Here is a 20620-nt window from a genome sequence, read left to right on the forward strand (position 1 = left end):
CAGTTAACAGAATACATCCCTCAGTGATAATGCAGTTTCTGGTAATGAATATCTAGCCCACTGCTTCATAAGCAATTCATACAGATTAGCTCATTACAATGTAGAATGAATAACAGAGCACACAGCAAGGTTCATAAACCATGTTATTCTTGGAAAGTTATCTGTATCTCAAGAAGTTTTGTTAAATTCCCCTGGAAGTATTGCCTAGTTAGCACACCTGGCAGTACTTCTGGGCAGCAGGGACTAAAGGGTCCACCAGGACGAGTAAACAGTTCTTCGGTCCTCCTTTAGCAAACCCTACCTCAGCTTCCAGACCCTGCTGAAACTTATCCTCTAAACTCTGGGGGTTTGGAGGTGGGGAAGAGAAGCAGTAAGTAGCAGTTCCGGCTCTTCCTATGACAGTTTCCAAAGTGGTGCCACAAATTATGTTACACTCCTCTCAGGGTCCTAAGAGGAGTGTAAACATAACCATTTAAGATAAGTGAACTTCTTTTGAACAAGATATACATCTGTTTTGAATAATTGCATGAATGATAAATATTTAAAAGTGCAATCATTGAGAATATGAGACACTGACTGGTGGGCTTGATCCATGCAACGGTCTCAAATTTCCATCTTCTCTGAGCACGTTGATACATACTTGTGACTTGCTACAAAATATATACGAGAACAACATTTATCTTTGCTCTAGCAGTGATTATATTTCATTTCCCCATTTTGGGTTTTTTTTTTTAGTTTCCAAAGTGGTGCAGGCTAAACTCTGATATTGTTTTTTCTCTGGGGTCAGCCAGCGCCATGTTGAAAATTGGCACTGGAAACACGCAAGTACGTTGGATTAGTCCTCCCTCATTACTCTTTTATGATTTGAAGGCTAAATCTGGGAAGTGTCCGGGATTGGGGTTTTTACAGATGGGTGGGGAACACTTTTTTTTTAAATATAGGGGTAGGGCTTTGGCCACAGGGAACGAGACAAAGAAAGAACACTCTTTATTAAAATGAAGGCTCCAAGTAAGGATAGGTAGGGGTTAGTGTGTTCTCTAATGCTCCACCAAGGATTTTGCTACAGAGCACTGGAAGGCCTTCTATTGGGTCTTGTGAGCCATTTAACGAATGGTGATCTCAGGATGGGCAGCCACCATTGCACATGCAGAAAGACAGAGTTTTTAATTACCAACTGCAGTGCCCGGGCACCACAGTTGGGGAATCCTGTGTAATTTACTTGTGGTCAGTGGAGTAATTAGGACTGAATGGGCCCTAGGTGGAAAAATTAAGATAGGTTCCCTATAACACTATCTTTCCCAAGGTGATAGGAGACTGGGAGAATGTCTTTAGAGATCCAGCAAATAAACCCTGCAAAAAGCAGACCTGTCATAGTAATAGAAATCAAAATCTAAATGCAAGATATCAGAGATACATATTTCCCCAAGCTGACAAACTATTCATAAATTCAGAAAAACATACTGTATTCTACCTTTGTTGTCTGAGTAGTACCTAGTGTCTCTTTTTTGCTTTTCTTTATTTTTTTCTTAATTCCTGTTCTATGATCTCCTGTCCTTTTGACATTTCTTCTCTTTCTGTATCCCTTATCCATCCTGTCCATCATCACCTTTCTGTTTCCCTGTCCCTATCCTCCCCCATGTTTAGCACCTGCCCTCTCAGTGCCCCTTTCCTCACCCATATTCAGCATTTCTCCTTTGTTTACCAATATTACTTTGACCAGTATCTCCTCTCTGTGTCCCTGTGCTCCTTCCAAACCCAGTATCTTTGCTTTTTGTCCCTGGTTTTCCTTATGTCTAGCTTCTCCACTACTTAATCCATTCCTCTTGTATCCCTACCCTCACCTTCTCTCCCCTGCCTTCTCCAGGGCCATCATCTCTTTCATCCTGACCCCACTCTCCCATAGTCTGGCATCTCTCTCTCCCTTTGTTGGTTCAGCATTTCACCTCCTCTTTATCTCCTGTCCAGGTTTTTTTTTTTCTCTCTCTCTTTCCCTTCCATTCTGCCTCAGTCCAACATTTTTCCCTCTCTTTTTCACCCTTTTGGTCTAGGGTCTGTGTGTGTGTGTGTTCTGTCCACTTCTCCCCAGGTCCAGCATCTCTCCCTATCCCTTCTCACTTCCTTCCCTTGCAAGGGCAACATCTCTCTTTCTCCTCCATCCTCTGTATGGATCTGACAATTCACCCTTCCTCTTTACCTGTGAGTCTGGTGTCTGTCTCTAGCCCCCCCCCCCCTCCACCTGCTTTCTTCCAAACTCACACCTGCAGTGGCAGAAGTGAAAGCACATTGCTTCTTCTTTTGCCAAGTCCCATCCCCTCTGTTGTAAGTTTCAATGGGTGGGTCAGCAGAGAAAAGGCCCTGGTATGGCTAACTAGAAGCTATAGTTTTCATTGGTGCTGCTGGTGCAAGTTTGGAGGACACTGGAGGGGAATGAGGATGGCATCAAGAGAAAATGTCAGACTCATATGTGGAGAGGAAGAGAATCCAGTATTTTTTATGGGGGGGGGGAGGAGAAGAAGAGGGAGAGATGCCCTACTATCGGGGTGCCCTGAGGTTTTTGCCAGGCTTGCTCAATTGTAACTATGTCCTTATGGTAAAATAGTGTGGTTTTGTTCTGCAGCTTAGTCAATTAGTCCCATAATGACTCTCTGAGTCTAAAGGGTGATTTGTGTCTAGATGGAATGTATGTATCTCAGTCAAGTTACTTTCGCAAACTAATGATTTATATGCTTGAATCTTTTAAGCAATAAATGTTGAGGTCAGTAATTTTCAGATCAGAGAGATTCACTGCTATCAGATGAAACTTGACAAGTTTGTTAGCGTGCACTCTTGATCCTTGCAATTGCTCTAACTCCACCTCCCCACTTCCTGCCTACCCAGGAAGTATATGTGAGAGGAGGAAGTAACCATGTAGTATATCCCCTGATACCTTTTTTAAGAATTCTGGGTATGTTAGTGAACAGGCAATGCTCTTTACAAACTCAGATATGTAATGTGGTTTGCAACTCCTTTTTAACAATGTGAAACTTGTGACATGTCCACAAACATTTTGAGGAGCCTCAGTTTCGTTTACTAATTCAGTACCTGATTCTGGGGATGTTGGACTAATGTAATGTGTTGTACCTCCCAAGTTCTCTTACTGCAATGAAACAATTATAAACTGTGCAGAACACAGCTATTAGATTAATTTTCTCTGAAAAAGTTTGATCATATTTCATTTTTATAATGCAAAATTCATTGACTCACAGTACAAGCAAGGATATTCACATTGTACTATCTGTTATTCAAAATCCTCTTTGGTTTGGCCCCATCCTATCTAGCCACTCAAATTAAATGGGGAGTTTTTTTTTTTTTTTTTTAGATTTATTAGAGCCAAGGGACCCTTCTTTTATCCCTTGCTAAAGGGAAAAAAGTGGGTTATCAAGCAGCCAGATTGGATATGAAGGTTTGGGAATTATTTCTGAATTCAACCGATTATAAAAATTTCCAGAGCAGTAGCAAAATATACTTATTGCAAAAATTTGTATGTTTATAGATCATGGGTTATATAAAATAATGTTTATATTAATGTATTTCCTGAAAATTACCGACTCTTTTGCTTTGTGATCTGCCTGGAACTGAAAAGCTTTGGTGAACTATAAATCAATACATGCAATGTTTATGTTTATGCTTATTGCACATTTGATATCCCGCTTAATGCAAAAGGTCCAAGCGGCTTGCAAAATTTTAAAAGAAACATATAGAAAAGAACGCCAATATTAATAGAAAAGATATTATAATCAACAGTTCAGGGTCCAGCTAAAAGAACTAAAATAAACATACTAGTGCCTGGTATTCTATTCAGTCTACCCCAGTGTCCCACAAACCTTTTGGGCTGGCGGCACACTAAACCCAATGCCCCGGCCGGATGGTACCCCGAAGTGCGCGTACGTCAATGCGATGATGCCATCATGTAGACGTCCATGCATGTGCGGAGGCCAATTTGGCCTGGACCCTGAACTGTCACTTTGGTGGGGGATCCTGGAGGAGGGGAGGTGTAGGGAGAGGAGGAGAGATCCCGGAGAGGAGGAGAATCATCGGCGTTGGCTGACTGCCTACAGGACGTGCCTCTCGCTGCAAGAGGCATGTCCTTTATCTTGGCATCACTAAGAACTGACTTTAAAGACTACAATTGATTCAGAATACTGCCGCGAAGTTGATCTAAGGAAAGAGAAAATTCGACCATGTGACTCCTTTGTTTTTCTCTCTCCATTGGCTCCCGGTTTATTTTAGAATTCAGTTTAAATGTTTATGTATTGTTTTAAAGATTTTACACGGTATCTTTGCTCCTCTTGTTTCTCTGCTATGGAATGTTTATAGATTTTCATATGCGAGAGGCATTCACCGATTTGAACTTTCTCTTCCTTCTAGGAAAGGAATTCAAGGAGTTAAGAATTTTAGTAGCTCTCTGGCATTTAAATTTCCCCAATTATGGAATGAACTTCCCCTAATTTTGAGGTGTCCCAGTTCCTTCCAAATCTTTCATAAACTTTTAAAAACCTTTTTATTCACTAAACATTTTGAAAACTAACTCTTGTATTTCAGTTCATTTAATTTTTTTAAATTTATTGTTAACTGCGTCAAGTTTCCTTTGGTTGAAGACCCGGTATAGTTTAGGTTAGGTTAGTCCTATAAGCAGTCAGCCAGCGCCTCTCCTCTTTACCGGCATCTCGGCGGGGCACACCTGGAGTCTACTGCGGCACACAGTTTGCGATACACTAGTCTACCCTATTGTGGGAAATGCTTTCTGGAAAAAGTGAGTTTTCAGTAGTGATTTATACGTGAGAAAAGATTGCTCGGCCCAAATAATAGGTGGAAGATTTATTCCAAAATAAAGGGGCAATAAAAAAATATGCTGAAGATCTAGTAGATTCACAATGAGCCATTTTTGGTGACGGAAGAACAAGTCTATTAGAATCAAGAGACCTCAATGTGGTGGACACCTGGAATGCGCTTCCAGAGGGCATAATAGGGCAGAGCACGGTACTGGGGTTCAAGAAAGGATTGGACAATTTCCTACTGGAAAAAGGGATAGAGAGGTATAGTTAGAGGATTACTACACAGGTCCTGGACCTGTTGGGCCGCCGCGTGAGTGGACTGCTGGGCACGATGGACCTTAGGTCTGACCCAGCAGAGGCATTGCTTATGTTCTTATGTATGGGAAGGGGTACTGTATTCTTGAAGTACTGGCCTCCTGATTCACTCTTGCTGCTGAAACCAGGGAAAAATATATATCAAAGGTAAGTGGAAAGCAAGCTTCAAACTGAGGAGGGAAGAAACTGAAAAGGGAAGGGGAAGGGGAAGAAAGAGACCAAAACTCCTGAAGGCAATATACCTTGAGCAATTTATAGGATGGAGAAGCAGGAATGAAACCTCAAAGATGGAAAGATGAATAACACAGCAACCTAAAGAAGGAAGTGTGGAGGAGAGGAACCTGAAGGGAATAGTGCAAAAAAAAAAAAAAAAGAGAAATCTAAAAGTGTAGTAGAAGAAACCTAAAGGGAACATAACTGAAGATGAGAAGATCCTGACATGATAGAAAAGGAGGACAGAAGGAGGAAACACCAATGTGGATAATTGGGTGGAATGACACTGCTTCAGCACTTTGATCTGCAAAGGAGACAGTCACCACTGGGTGGCAGAGTAGAAAGTTGGCGAAAGGGACGTAAGGAGAAATGACAAGTAGACGGTTGTCGGACAGAAAGGAATGGTTAAAAAACGGGCCCGCAGGATCAAGTTTCCAAGGATGATGCGAGAAGGTAACCTGGCTGATATTCAAAACTATTAACTGGCCAGGAACAGCTCCTGGCTGGTTAAATAGCGTTTTAGAGTCTAACCACAGATATGCAGCAGGAGATAACCGGTTCTCTCCCACTGAATATCCCTTGTTAGCGGCTGGCTGCTAACCGGATATATCACATGACTTATCGGGTTAGGCACCAATATTCAGTGCTTAACTAGATAAGTTTAGCAGTCATATAGACGTTTGCCTTGGCTAGCTGAACTAATTCATATCAGATTTGTTATAGTGCTTCTTATGTTTTGAACTTAGTTCTTGCAGGATTTATAATAAGGTTTGTGATGACTACTGATGCAGGTTTCTTGGCTAAAACATGGCTATGTCAAGTCCTCCTCATATAGAAGACTTGCTGGTGGTCTTTTGATTCTCGTTCCCCATTTTTTGTATCTTTTTGGGGCTCAAATAAGTAACATCTAAATCTGTATTTCTGCAAAAATGATTGTGTAAGCAGTAGTGTAGCAAGGGTAGGAGGCACCCCCCCAGCCCACTTGTCTGCCCCTCCCAGAGAACAGGAAGTGACTTCAGAGGAAGAGCCGAGGCCACGAACAGCAGGTTGGAGATACTACTCACACCAGCAGGGAGCCAAAGAGGGAAGGGGCGGGGGGCAGAGTTGTGCTGATGCCCCCAACAAGACGGTACTCAGGGTGGTCTGCCCCCTGCCTCCTTACTTTACCTTTGTGGGTGAGGTTTAGGCAGTTAGATTTAATTAATTAAATAACGTCCTCAGTCTTCCACTTCCAGTGTCCTGGCTACCCTCAACTAAGTCTGAAAAAGCATAATGGGTAACCAAATAAATTAATAAATGTGTCCTGCTTAGGTTTTAACCCTTTTTTTAAAAGTTTTTTCATTTGTGTTTGGCTTAACCATTTGACATCAGTCATGCGTTAGTTGTACCATGTGTCATTGGCCCCTTTACAATACATTCTTATTTGGTATTTTTTCCATCATTGTCGTTTTTATTTTAGCTTTCAACCTTGTTTGCTTTTGCTTTTATTTTTTAAGATTTGTTGCACTTTGTTGATTCCCAATTTTTCTAGTTCTGTGGTTTCCATACACTCTGGTAGGTACAATTCTTTTATTTGTCCTCATACCCCTACTTTTCCCTTCTCCTTTTTGACTCATTAGTTTGGGCGTTCCCACATTTATCACTTTGGTTTTATTTCCATGTTCGTCATCATCACCGTTTTCTCATTTCTAGACTGCTGATTTCTAGAGTCAGCACTCTGACACATAATTGGCACAGAATTCTTAGTTTGTTATTCTCACCATTGGCTCCTCATTTATTCACCTGTTCTCATACAGAGCACTATTACACTCCATCGGTTCCAGTACTGATACACACACCTTAACACCCCGCCATATTCTGCACCTCATTTCATTACATTTCCTCTTAGGACTCCTGACTCCAAAACATGGATGATGTCGGGTCCTGTGTCTACATACGATTGGGAGTATCTAATTGTCTTCACTTCAATAAACGATCCTGTGCTTTGTACATCGCTTCTGCAGTTTTTTCTTTTGTTGTTCTCAAGTCATATGGCAAAGTAAAGGTGTTAGAAGAATGCTGTCCCCCATACATACTAATGCACACAGTTCAAGAAATAAGATTTGCTCTCTATCAATTTAAAAACATGCTTTAAGTCATTTTTCTTTAATTTCCTGGACACCATTATTTTTTCCTTTCCTTGAAGCTTGTGTTTGATTTTGTCAAGACTGATGACTGCCTGTTGCACCAGAGTGGATTAGCTTCCCTTGCATCTCATCTTATTAGCACTTTAATCTCCTCTTCTGATGAAGATACCAAAACGGGGCTCTGATGGGGTTCAATTAAGTACTTCTCTTTAACGGTTACATTTTTTCAATGACTTTTTAATAGCAACACTTTGCATTTTGATATTTTTCATGTAGATCTTGGATGAATTTATTGATGCATTTTTAATGAACTTTATGATGAATATTTGATGTATTTTTGATAAATTTTTACTGGGTGATTAAAAAATTCAGCATCCTTTTTTTAACCTGGTTCAATTTTATGCCAATGGTTTATGGATTTTTGTATTAATAAATTTAAAATATTGGACTTAATGATGTACGGAGCAGGTCTTATTTAGACCTTGTGCCTGCCTGGTGCTTGTCATCTATGAGATCTGCCCAGGGCTAAATCCTGCTCTTAGTAGTGAGCTTGGCCCGTACTGATGTCCTTCTAGTATTATTATTTCAGATATTTTCATTGGCATTTATCTGGGTCCTATATATTTTGGCTTATTCTCAATAGGTGAAAAAAAGTTTGTTGCCTATTATGTTTTTGAATTTTGCATTTGTCTTATTGGCAATTGTTTTGGGTTCTTTTTTGAGGCCTATTTTGCACCTGGATACAGCCATGTAAGCAAGGTAGTCCCTGAATACCTCATATATTGGATACAGTTGGCGTAGATCCCATTCTGTATAGGATAGCTATTCTGAACAGGGCTGTCCATCGAGGATTCAATGAAGCTACAGATGCAGCTTGCAGTCTTTCTAAAAGAAGGGGCCAGCAGCAAATTGCTTTAATTGATACAGGGTTAGTATTACAACAGACTGTGTGGACTTCTGAAACACTATACAGTACACAAAGGCAGCTTTCTATTAAGTGCACTGGAAGAAAGCAGGACGAAATTAGATTGAGGAAAAATCCTAAGTACTCAGGCCACAGATCCAAAGGTGAAGGAAACTATAACATGAGATGGAATGTGATAATTTGCAGAAGAGTTGCAGGGAATGAAGTGAAGAAAAAGAACAGTGTTTTCAAGTCAGCAAGACTGTGAGGCTGCACGGGCAGAGCCCCTTCCCATTCAGGCTTTGGTGACCCAGACCTGTCACACTTGAGCAGGGACCCAAGGCATGTGGTGACCTGTTTGATCAGGAGAGCATAGGAGAAGAGCAAAATAATGTCTTAAACTGCATCTTTGATAGGCATAGAACACCCCCCAGAAGTACCAGAAGCTTCAGGTCGCTTGCTTACTGCAGCCATGACCTGGGTTCAAATTCCACACTAGCACTGGATTTTTGTCAGCTGGCCTCTGACCAACTCAGCCATCTATCCACTTTCAGTTGGTGAATGAGTACCTGGCAAACCATCCTACCAAGAGTCTGCCAAGAAACCATCACACGAGTGTTAGCCCCATAAGTCTTTCACAATGTGGCACTTACATACAGGAGATTACTTTTTTTTTTTTTTGCAGCTTAAATACTTAAAGCCACATTCACCAAAGACATCTTCTCTTATGCTCAAAAGAATAAGGCTATGAAGAAATTAATAATAAGCAATTAAGCCTCTATTTTAAACTAGCAATTAAACAGCTAACTTTTATTTTCTATTACTGCCAATGAAACAGTCACTAGTTGTATTTTAAAATGCCTGAATCATTCATGGCCTCTTGGGGGAAGTGATCCCAGTCTGCTGTGTCTTCCAAAACAGACGGACAAATCTACTGGATCGCCAGGGATGAATGGACAAAACCCTCAGCTAAGTAAAACATTAAACACTTTTAGAGAAAAGTGGAAAAAGGCAACACTGGCAACACTCATGCTCATGGTATGGGAAATAAAGTCCTGGATCTAGATGCTATAATGGAAGAAGCTGATTTGGATATAGCAGTGAAAAAGGAGATGGTACATAGTTACTGTATACTGGGCTATAATCTATTCAGGAAGGATATGGTAGGAAGAAAGGAAAGGGAGTGGCATTGTACAGAAATTGTATTAAGGCATCAGAATTGTAGGACTCATGAGCTAAAGAGAAGGCAGAGGGAATGGAACATCTATGTACATAGATGTGATGCACAGACCTTAATAGACAGAAGAAATGGATAAAGGCTTAATTGAAAAGAATAACAGAATTGCTGTGAAAGAAGAGATACCATACCATTGCTAGGTGATTTATATCTGCCAGGTAATAAGTAGGATATCCTGGCTGCAAGTCTTCTAGAAGCAGGGATATCCTGGACTTTCTGCAGGAAGATCTGTTCTAATGGAAACAGAACTCATGTAGGGTGATGGCACCTACATATGAGGTGAGGGTTTCTGATGTCATCAACTGTGATCACCTGGACCAGCGATCACTGGATAGCATAGCTCATTATTCGAGTACAGAGAGTAAGTGCTTCATTCAAATTTGAGGGTCCTAGTTGTCAGGAAAACTAACTTTGTTCAGGATATCATTAATTAGATGGGAAGTGGAAAAGCAGTATGCAGAAGTGAAAGGCAGTATAATATGACCATTGTGGCTTTCTAAAGAATTAGCTGAAATGGTGGAAAAATGCTAGCATTCATAAAGTGTAAGAGGTTGGTCTTCTCAGAAGAATCGGATCAATTTCTATGCCTATGTGACCCAAGAGATAGATCAGAGGAGGGCATTAGATAGGGCATATTTGGATTTCATCAATTCCTTTGACACGGTTCTGCATGGACGTCTTATAAACAAACAGAGTATGGACCTTAGACTGGATCAGAAACTGGTTGCATAGGAGGTATCAAAATGTAGTGGCACATATTGCAGAACAGCTTTTGGAAAAGGTTTGACCATTTGCAGCACTGTAACTGAGGAAATGGTTTAGAATTTGGCAGCAAAATCCCAAGAGCCGTATACTATAGGCCAGGGGTAAAGTTCTTCTGTACACATAATGACAGTAGCAACCCATGCTGTCATTATGTTTATGATTTAGAGGTCAGGTGGACGTGATTTATGTTGGGATGGATTTTGGAGCGAGTTTGTTGATACTAGGCATGGGTTTAATGATGGAAGGTGTGATTGGGTTGTTATGTGTGATTTGGAGTTTATTTGTGGCAACATTACATTGGTGTAGATAACTTTTTCTTGAATTTTAAGGGATCAATATTCAAATAAATTTAACTGGCCAGAAATGGCTTCTAGCCAGTGAAATCGCCTGTTCAGGGTAACCATTCGGGATGGGAGGGGGGGAGAGAAGTTGGCACTTGGCTTGTTAAATACTGATGTTCCACACTTAGCTGACCAGGGTCACCACATAAGTAGGACCACAGGAAGTTAGTCCTGTCTGTATACTGAACAAGAGTGTTTCTGGTAGCTAGTTTTAAGAAAGGTTTGGACAAGTTTCTGGAGGAAAAGTCCATAGTCTGTTATTGAGAAAGACACGGAGGAAGCCACTGCTTACCCTGTATCCGTAGCATGGAATATTGCTACACCTTGGGTTTTGGCCAGGTACTAGTGACCTGGATTGGCCACCGTGAGAATGGGCTACTGGGCTAGATGGACCATTGGTCTGACCCAGTAAGGTTATTCTTATGTTCTTAATTGGCTAGGTGTAGCTGGCTCTGGAAACTCGGAAATTCAATGCTGGAGCACAGACATGGCTTACAATGCTTATAGTGGTCAGCAAATCACTGAGCACTGCTGACTAAATATTAACCCCTAATTGGAGTAATGCACAGGCAAATCAAAAATTAAAGGCAATTGTTAAATTATGCAATAACCAGGACAATGCTATTGAAATACAACATATGTAATTACACATTGCCTTTTGGATAGTTTGCCCATGCACAGTGGGCTCGGCCTTTAGTCATGTGGCAACCACGAGGTCAGACACATGGACGCTGTATTGCAAGATTGCACCATCATAAAACAAGGTGCAATAGTGCACTTTCTTTGGGCAGAGGGAGTGAAATCTTTGGAAATTCACTGGTGGATATTGACTCAGTATGGACATAGCACCATGAAAGGTTTATGAGCGGTCAAAAAAGTTTAAAGTGGCAAGAACAGATGTAACTGATGAAGGTCATTCTGGTTGCCCATCAACATTGCACACACAGGGTGGATGCCTTGATTAGAGAAGGCCGACGGATAAGAGTGGCTGCAAATTTGGATATCAGCTATGGATCTGCATGTGCCAAATTCATGATGACTTGGAACACAGGAAAGTCTGTGCACGATGGGTTCCCAGACAGCTTACTGATCTGCACAAGCAACAGTACGTGGAAGTTGCGACCCAGTTCCTGAGACGGTATGAAGAAAATCTGAGTATTCTGGAGAGAATTGTCAGTGGCGATGAGACATGGGTGCATCTCTGCGAACCGGAAAGCAAAAGCCAAAGCATGATGAAATAAAGGAAGCAGTGCTCACCTGGTTTCAGGAGCAGCCAAAAAACTTCTTCTCTGCAGGAATGCAGAAGCTAGTTGAACGATACAGTAAATACATTGTCTTGGATGGAGACTATGTGGAATAGTGATATGTTCAATTGCTCACAGCTACTTCTATTAAAACTGTTAAATGTATTTTGCCTTTACTTTTTGATTTACCCTCATATTAAGTTAATTGCTGTTATTTGTTTTTGAGTATTATATGTATGTATGGGTTTTCTTTAACTCACTTAAAATGTAGGATAGTGTAGGCCAGGGGCATCCAACCTCGGCCCTCACCAGGTCAGATTTTCAGGATTTCCCAAATGAATATGCATGAGATCTATTTGCATACAATGGAAGCAGTGCATGCATATACACATCCCCTTCTATATTTGCAGGTTCGGAACTCGCAACTTTGGTTATTCGCGGTTTTCAGCTGGTTGACCCACCCCCACCTCCCAGACCTCTCCACTTACTTTTTAAAACCTAGCAGTGAAGCAGGGCAGGAGCAATCTTCCTACGCTCCTACCCTGTGCAGAACTGGAAACAACAATGGCTACCATGAGTTCCCATGGTCTCGCGGGAACTCTCGGCAGCCATTTTTGTTCCCAGCTCTGCATGAGGCAGAAGCGTAGGAAGATCGCTCCTGCACCGCTTTACCACTAGGCCATCAGGCTTTTAAAAGTAAGGTCCTGGAGGTGGGGATGGGTCAGAGTTGGCCCTAAAATTATTCTTTTTTTTTTGGTATTCGCTTGCCAGCATTACCCCTAACTCATAGAAACATAGAAACTGACGGCGGAAAAGGGCCACGGCCCATCTAGTTTGCCCACACTAATGACCCACTCCCACATGCCAATCCCATTTTTCCTTAAAATCTGGCACGCTGCTGGCCTCAATTACCTCCACCTCGAGTGCCAGTCACCCTTACTACACCACTGCTAGTGAGATTTCATTTGGATTATTGTATATAATTTTGGAGACCGCACCTTCTTAAAGTTATATAGTAGAAGGTAACATGTGGGTAACGGCAGTCTGTCCGACAGCATGACGCAAGACCTGGTTTTATTGGAACTTTGGTCCTCGACCTGGCAGCTTAGCTTCAACGCTAACAAATGCAAGGTCATGCACCTGGGCAACAATAATCCGTGCAGAACGTACACATTAAATGGTGAAACCTTAGCAAGGACTACAGCAGAACGGGATTTGGGGGTGATCATCAGTGAAGACATGAAAACGGCCAATCAAGTGGAGAAGGCCTCATCCAGGGCTAGGCAAATGTTGGGTTGTATCTGGAGAAGCTTTGTTAGTCGGAAGCCCGACGTCCTAATGCCCTTGTACAGAACCATGGTGAGGCCTCATCTGGAGTACTGCGTACAATTCTGGAGGCCACATTACCGTAAAGATGTACTGAGAGTCGAGTCGGTACAGCGGATGGCCACCAGGATGGTCTCGGGGCTTAAAGATCTATCATACGAAGAAAGACTGAATGAATTGCAGCTATACTCTCTCGAGGAACGCAGGGAGAGAGGAGACATGATTGAGACGTTTAAGTATGTCACTGGTCGTATCGAGGGAGAAGATGATATTTTTCTTCTTAAAGGACCCTCCGCCACAAGAGGACACCCGCTGAAAATAAAGAGCGGGAAGTTTCATGGCGACACCAGGAAATACTTCTTCACCGAAAGAGTGGTTGACAGCTGGAATAAGCTCCCAGTGCAGGTGAACAGATGGGATGCTCATGTCGGATCTCTACGAGGGAAAGGTCATCAGAGAGCGATTAAATAGGGGGGGGTGGGTCAGCGGTGTGGGCAGATTCGATGGGCCTCGGCCTTTTTCTGCCGCCACTTTCTATGTTTCTATGTAGTGGAAGACTATTTCAGCGATCAACCACCCTTTCGGTGAAGAAATATTTTCTGGTGTCACCATAAAATTTCCCACCCCTGAGTTTCAACGGATGCCCTCTTGTAGCCGTGGGACCTTTAAGAAAAAAGATATCTTCTTCCACCTCGATACGGCCCGTGACATATTTGAATGTCTCGATCATGTCTCCCCTCTCTCTGCAAATATTGGGGAAATCCTGAAAACCTGACTGGATTGTGGCACTCTGATGCCACTTCCGGGACCCACACCTAGGAAGTAACATCAAAGGAGGAGCCGTCACCAACATGGGCATGCTACTCACACCAGAGAAGTTAAAAAGGGACAGGGAAAGGGAAGGGAGTGCATGGCAGTGGGTGGGGAATAGGGTGGGAAAGAGACGCCACCGCCTCGAGTGCCAGTCACCCTTACTACACCACTGCTAGTGAGATTTCATTTGGATTATTGTATATAATTTTGGAGACCGCACCTTCTTAAAGTTATATAGTAGAAGGTGTTGGTCCAGAGGGTGGGTACTAAAATGGTTGACTGTTTTCATCACAAAGCACTTGGGATAGACTTAAATATCTAAACATCAGTATTCACTCTGGACATTAACAAAGCAAGTACAAGTTTGGAGTGGCACATTTCTGGGGACAGCATTTCAGCCATTGTAGTTTTTAATGGTCAAAGTGGCTGATGAGGAAGAAGCTGCGATTTACTGGGGAATGCTATGATTATTTCTTGGATAAAAATTAACAAAAGCTTCCTAGAGAGGGGTGGCCAAAAACTGATTACTTGGGGCAGCAAAAATACCTAGAGCCAGACCTGCCAAACATATGTAGTAACATGGAGGTGCTGAAAAGTTCTCAACCCAACCAACCAACTTCCTCAATTCTGAACATTCTTTTGCCACTGGAGCTGAAAAGAGTGTTATCTTATTTCATTAAGTGCCAATGTGCAGAAATGAAATTCTATGTTTTGACATTGTTTCAGATCATATCTACGTCATTCTCTTCTTGGTTGGACTGAGAACCTTTCAGCACCTCCTTGTATCCCCTGAAGAAAAGGTCAGGAAGGGATGATAGAGAAATTTGAACACCTCTAATATCAGGCAGGACTCTTTCCCTTAATAGGAGGTTGCAGGATGAGGGGGTCACGAAATGAGGCTGAGAATAGATGCCAGAGTAATCTAGGGAAATATTTCTTTATGGAAAAGGTGCTGGATGCAAGGAGTGGTGGAGTGGACCATATCAGAATTCAATAAAACCTCTGAAGGAGAGGAAGAGATTGTAGAATGGAGAAGGAGGTGTGGAAGGGCAGACTGGATGGCCTGTCAGATCTTTATCTGCTGTCAAATTCTGTTTCTATTTTTCAGTTGTTAATCATGATCAAATTCTATTGGCCTGAATCAGAGCCAGATGGTATCCTGGAGCATGGCCTGAACCACTGCTAGTGCAATGATAACACTATAATAAGTTGAGAGGGGTCATAAAATAAGAGGAAGACATCCGTGGGTAGTTACAAATACAGACTTATGGCATCCCTATCATGGTTCCAAGTGAGCAGAAATCCAAAGGAGCAAGAGGAAACTGCCAGCTGAATAAAATGTTTAAACCCAGTGAACAAAAGCAAGCATGTACTGTATATTTTGTCCATGACACACAGGAAGGAATGTATTAGTATTAAGGAATACAGAAGAGCTTTTTGCTAGTTTTGCATTCAAAAAATCTGCCAAGTGTGATGTATTCCATTACTAAGGAGCCAGAAGATTTTTGTTTTGTGCTATTTCCTGTGTTATGAGATTTTTTTTAAACTTGTTTTTTATTTGGCCATTTTGTCATTCACCATTGAAAACAGTGAGCACTATGTAGAAAGGGGGTGCGCTATTTCAGAAAGAGAACACACACTTTTCCTGATAGGGATCCATTACTGGGAAAGTGTGTGCTCTCTTTCTGAAATAGTGCTCTCTCTTTCCATGTAGTGCACACTACTTCTAATCTAAAGAGTATGCATTATTATCGGTGAATGACAAAACACAACATTTAAAAAAAATATGTCTTTATTAACCACATCAACAAGTGAACAGTACAATGCACTCAGTACAATCCTCATAGTTTGGTTGTTATAAGATTAACTCTTCCACCCCCTCCTTCCCTCCATGATATGTAGGTCTTACCACAAATCTTTTACTGTGCCTTTTTGTATTTTTTAATTGGTACATTTATATTGGTTTCTTTGATCTGCACCTTGTTCAAATAAAGACTTCATCAAGATCATCAGTTCCACAGTTTTTCTTCTTGTTTTTGCTCTGCTGTTTTTCGTGTGGAATTTCAGAGGTGGGCTGTTTGTTTTTGGTCCTTATCTGTCATCACCATTGTTACACCTTTACTGCTGTGATGTACAGTAGCAAAAATAACCATCCATAACCCCCTTCCCTCCCAGGTACCCTGCTCAAGATCAAAAGTTCAACATTAAACTTCGTGCTCGTTGGGGTAAAGAATTCCACATGGGAGCCTAAATATCCTGAAACATGCTCCAAGTCCTTGGAACAGAAAATGCTAATTTTTTTCTGCTTGTTTTTGTTTGGTAATGACACAGAGTGTCAGAAGATGTGTCGTTGACATTTCCTATGTCATTATGACTCTCTATGATTCTCTAACTGGCACCATTCAAAGAACATTTTTAACAGTTTGAAAAAAAATCTGTGCCAGAATTATGCCTACATAGGCACTTTAGACCACCTAATGCCACTATAGGCATGGCTAATGCCAGAAGTGGTGTTAAGAGGCCTAAAGTGCCTACATGGGTGAGATTCACAGCAAAGACAGGTGCTGGAAATGTGGGCCCGGAAAACCCAGGCCTACATTTCTGGTGGCTATCTTTCGCGGAGGTGCAGTTCTCTATACGGCACCATCACATGATTGACATGCAATTGGCAGCCGCTTTTTTGGTGGTCGCCGATATAGGCACCCTATAGAGAATCCTGTGGCCTAGATTCTCTAACTGGCGCCAATTGTTTACGTGCTGGTAGGCACCCAAACTCAGTTAAAAGCATCATTCAAATGATGTTTATAACTGAGTTTCAAGCCACCTACCAGCGCCTAAAATATCAGTGCTGGAATCCCACCTACATGGGGAGTGTGTGGCGCAGTGGTTAACGCTACAGCCTCAGCACCCTGGGATTGTGGGTTCAAACCCACGCTACTCCTTGAGACCCTGGGCAAGTCACTTAATCCCCCCTTACCCCAGGTACATTAGGTAGATTGTGAGCCTGCTGGGACAGACAGGGAAAAATGCTTGAGTACCTGAAAAAATTAATGTAAACCGTTCTGAGCTCCCATGGGAGAAAAGTATAGAAAATTGAATAAATAAATAGTGTGAAAAGCTTCAGCGTCTGATAATCAGAGCTGGCATTGTGACATCATAATGCCTCATTCCACCAATACCTAAGAGCCAGCCTCATCAGTGATGTCACAGTGGCTTGATTGTCCTACACTTAACTCACTTTTACTACATTTTGATTTCTAGAGTGGTGCAGTGGGTAAAGCTACAGCCTCAGTACCCTGGGGTTGTGGGTTCGAACCCATGCTGCTCCTTGTAACCCTGGGCAAGTCACATAATCCCCCCATTGCCCCAGGTACATTAGGTCGATTGTGAGCCCGCTGGGACAGACAGGGAAAAATGCTTGAGTACCTGAATAAATTAATGTAAACCGTTCTGAGCTCCCTTGGGATACATAAATATGTGCTTTAGGCCGCCTAACGCCACTATGGGCCTGACTAACACCGGAAGTGGTGTTAAGAAGCCTAAAGTGCCTACATAGGCACAATTCACAGCAAAAATAGGCATCAGAAATGTAGGCCCGGGAAACCCTGGCCTAAGTTTAAGTTTATTAGGATTTTATATACCGCCTATCAAGGTTTTCTAAGCGGTTTTACAATCAGGTACTCAAGCATTTTCCCTATCTGTCCCGGTGGGCTCACAATCTATCTAACGTACCTGGGGCTATGGAGGATTAAGTGACTTGCCCAAGGTCACAAGGAGCAGCACGGGGTTTGAACCCACAACCCCAGGGTGCTAAGGCTGTAGCTTCAACCACCGCGCCACACACTCCTCCATTTCCAGTGCCATCTTTCACAGAGGCGCGATTCTCTGTGCATGAGAATCCATGCCTATGTGTTCAGCTTTCCACTAATGATGCATTTATTCATGGGCACTGTGAATTCAAGAGCAGAGTGAAAGGAAGGGAAGATGGTACCACAAGGTCAATCTTTACTTAAAATGCAACAAACTGCATTCTTGCATTGGCACAGAATTAGTCAGTCAATTCCATATTAGACTTGTGTTGTTAAAAAATAATATTAATAAAAACAAAATGAAAACATACATATCTTATATATGTTACAATAGATGTTTCATGTAATTATTTTTACAAACTCAACAACATAACTGCAGGGAGACTTCCAAATCCATATGTCACAGACTTTTTGCTCCGTGGCGTTCACAAACATTCATTACCAGATATACAAGTTATATAATTTGTCGCTCCTTGGTCTCAGACTGAAACATTTTGCGAGAATGCTGGTAAAATGGGAATAGCGTCAGGTTCAACCAAAACTGCAAGCTGTCCGAATGGTGAGGGAAGAACATAGATAGGCATTAAGGTTCCATGGACGCCTTGTAGGCTTTGCAGTGGTAGAAAGTCCAGTGCTTTGAAGACACACAGACAATTTTATGGTTTTTATCAAAACCTAAGGACAAATTAATGGTGGGTGGGAGGAGTTTTCTTTTGCTGCTCAGCTTAGATCTCCTGTGCTTCTATGTATCAGAGCACTGGGATCGCAGAACAATATAGGATTTTCAATATTAATGCAGTGCGTTCTTCTTATACTTTTAATTTATCAGAAATATAATATTCAAGGATATACTGAAACAACATTTTGCAAAGCGAAGGAATGCGCACTGCCCCATAATATAAGGAAAGTCAGTGCTATTATTTCGATGGATAGGCCATGAATTGTACTCTCACTACAGGCATTTCAGCACGAACGCAAAAGCATGTATGTGTGAGCTAAATAAAAGTCAATTCATATGGATCTGCCACTCTCTCTAGCAGAGAATGACAACTTCCAGCACAGAGTATTCTGAGATTGATCTTTGCTTTAAGACTCCATAGATTTCTCAGGTTGAGAACCCCCTGGTGACCTTGCCAAACAAGTATGAAGCTTTAATGGAACCTTTCAGCTGCCCTGGCCTTGGGAGAGCAATATGCTATTCTTTTAATTCTAAAGTATGAGAGAGGTGAGGTTTCCAAGCAGCTGCTGTATAGTCTAAAGTTGATTATGTGATTGCAGCAGTAGTCTTTGCATTTTGAAAGTCACATTTCAGAGACTGTATGAAGTCAGAGCTAGGTGGCACAAGCAGACTGTACAAAAATCACTGTGTAATATACAGATATTGCATTTGCCCTCTTTAGTAAGAGATATATATTAGGGTGAGAATTTTCTTAGACCCATTTAGAACCTATTAAACCGTTGTGAAAATGAACAAAACAGTTACGTTGAATGGTGCTGCCTTTTCCCTGTGTGTGATGCTGGAGAAAGCAGGGGCACATTTATCCTATGGAGGACTTTCCATAGTTGCAAGTTCTCCCTTATATAGTAAGGGGGGGAATTCTATAAATAGTGCCAAATATTAGGTGCCAATAAACTAGGTGCTCAGCCAGTATTCTGTAACAGCAAGAGTGGGTACCAAGGGGCTCATTTTCAAAAAAAAGATAAATGTCCAAAAAGTGGCATAAAGGAGCAGACGTACATTTTTCTTGCCAAAACCTTCCACTTTGCTATTTTTGAAACCTATATTCTAAATGAATATCTATGCTGTTGATCAGCATTCATCTAAATCTCAAGGGGACATGACAGTGGTATGGTGTGGGTGGGACTAGGGCGGGCTTATGACTTGGATACTGTTCTGCCATAATCAAACATTTAGGAATATGTCCAAGGCACAGTTTAGATATCCGGAGCTAGGCCTGTCTTAACAATAAATAAATGCCAAAAAGTTGCCCAAACTGACTAGAGGACCACTGGAGGAATGTAAACATGACCCCCCCCCCAAACATTCCCCCAGTGGTCACTGACCCCCTCCCCCACCTTCAAAAGATATGAATGAAACAGTACATATCCGCCTTTATGATAATTTCAGATGTTATGGCCAGTCCTGGTAGAGTAGCAAGCAGGTTCCTGGAGTAACCTAGTGGGTGGTGCAGTCAACCATAGAGATGGGAACTGAGACCCTTATCCCACTCTTAACTACTACACTTATGATGGAATATGTGAGCCTTCCAAAACCCACCCAAATCCCACTATACCTACATATAGATGACTACTGCAGGCATAAAGACTATTCATGTGGTGTACAGTTGGGCCCAGTAGGTTTTGGGTTTTGGAAGGTTCACGATACATCAGAAGGGAGTTATGGTGAGATGTGTGCCTAGGACTTTTTATGTGACGTTCACTGCAGTGCCCCTTAAGATGCCCCACTGCTCTGCTGGGATGTCGGTTTGGCCAGTCTGCCAGAAATGCTGGCCCCTCCTACATCCCAATGGCTTGTTCTGGGTGTTTTTCATTTGGTTGTGGGGGTTTTTTGTTTTTTTTTATGGTTCAGAATGATTGACGTTCAGAGCACAAACACATCCATTTTCGACCTCCCCCAAAATCCCCCCCCCCAAGATAGACATTTTTCAATTTTGAAAATGGGCATGATACTGGATTTTTGTGCGTGTTCTGC

The 20620-nt window shown here is 41.9% G+C and overlaps 1 long non-coding RNA gene across 1 annotated transcript in view; it reads left to right on the forward strand.

The window, feature by feature from the left end:
- Positions 1 to 229: 229 nt before the first annotated feature.
- The window catches only part of LOC117369281, an 84698-nt gene continuing 64307 nt past the window's right edge, over positions 230 to 20620 (forward strand). The window contains exon 1 of the long non-coding RNA XR_004541109.1: positions 230 to 370. This is a non-coding gene — a long non-coding RNA (uncharacterized LOC117369281). The remainder of the gene's footprint in view (positions 371 to 20620) is intronic.

The sequence above is a fragment of the Geotrypetes seraphini genome, chromosome 11, assembly GCF_902459505.1.
Source record: "Geotrypetes seraphini chromosome 11, aGeoSer1.1, whole genome shotgun sequence".
NCBI classification, from domain to species: domain Eukaryota; kingdom Metazoa; phylum Chordata; class Amphibia; order Gymnophiona; family Dermophiidae; genus Geotrypetes; species Geotrypetes seraphini.